At 41.1% G+C, this 1,004-nt stretch overlaps 1 non-coding gene across 1 annotated transcript; it reads left to right on the top strand.

Annotated features, from left to right (window-relative positions):
* Positions 1–454: 454 nt before the first annotated feature.
* On the top strand, positions 455–527 carry Trnak-cuu (transfer RNA lysine (anticodon CUU)). Its single transcript has one exon. It is a non-coding gene; the product is annotated as a tRNA-Lys (tRNA).
* The last annotated feature ends 477 nt before the right edge of the window (positions 528–1,004 follow it).

The raw sequence follows: 1,004 nt of genomic DNA, 5'->3' as shown, positions 1-1,004 counted from the left end.
AGAACTTCCGTAAGTAAAGGCCTGAAGTTCTACAATCGTAACCAATAGATTGTTGTTATATTAACGATGCGGTGTAACACGCTTTCCGGTGCCAACCATGGTATACATGGTGAGTGTGGTAATTGATGGAAAACGAAACCAAGTACGTACCGTAAACCGGGGTCAAATTGATCTTCGGGTCGAAATTGATCACACGTTTTTCGGTTAGGTTTAGCATATTTTAAGTAATTTCCTTTCAACTATCGTGCAGTTGGGAACCGATACTAAACGATATTTGCTTGGAAACTATTTGAAGTGTGTTTTATCTAACGAAAAATCGTATGATCAATTTCAACCCGGAGATCAATTTGACCCCGGTTTACGGTACTAAAAATAATACATCATCCGAAACTACGCGCCTAGATACTTCAAAATGATTTGCTGTGTAGAAGATTATTTTGTAGAGTGGTTATTGGCCCGGCTAGCTCAGTCGGTAGAGCATGAGACTCTTAATCTCAGGATCGTGGGTTCGAGCCCCACGTTGGGCGCCAATGTAACCGTTCGTCCGATCTTCTGAAAAGAAATGCCGCAAACACAGTGGCTTATGCGCCACACTCTAGATGAGAGACCACTGGTCGTGTATTATTGCGTTGCCCGACTAAGCTTTTAACAGCATGAGTGCAATCTACTAGGGGAGGAATGATCGAACGGTTGCTAGGTATATAACGCAGAAACTAGGCCGTAAAACCTCAAAGTGAATCAACCTGAAGCGAACGCACCGAAGCAGTAAAGTGAACCTATAACGCAAATGTGCTCAACGGACACGTGACTCAAGAATATCCTGGGTGGACAAAGTTACCTCAGGGATCGGTAGGAATGAACTGACAAACTCAAAAGTAATTTAGATTGAATTCATTTATCGTTGAACTTTTCGTCATTGAAATCATCGTCATCATCAAACATTTGAAAGCAGTTTTTTCGTTCAAAACAAAAGTTTTTGCTATGAAAATATATTCACTGTACTC

The sequence above is a fragment of the Aedes albopictus genome, chromosome 2, assembly GCF_035046485.1.
Source record: "Aedes albopictus strain Foshan chromosome 2, AalbF5, whole genome shotgun sequence".
NCBI classification, from domain to species: domain Eukaryota; kingdom Metazoa; phylum Arthropoda; class Insecta; order Diptera; family Culicidae; genus Aedes; species Aedes albopictus.
This window is presented reverse-complemented; position numbering and strand designations above follow the sequence as displayed.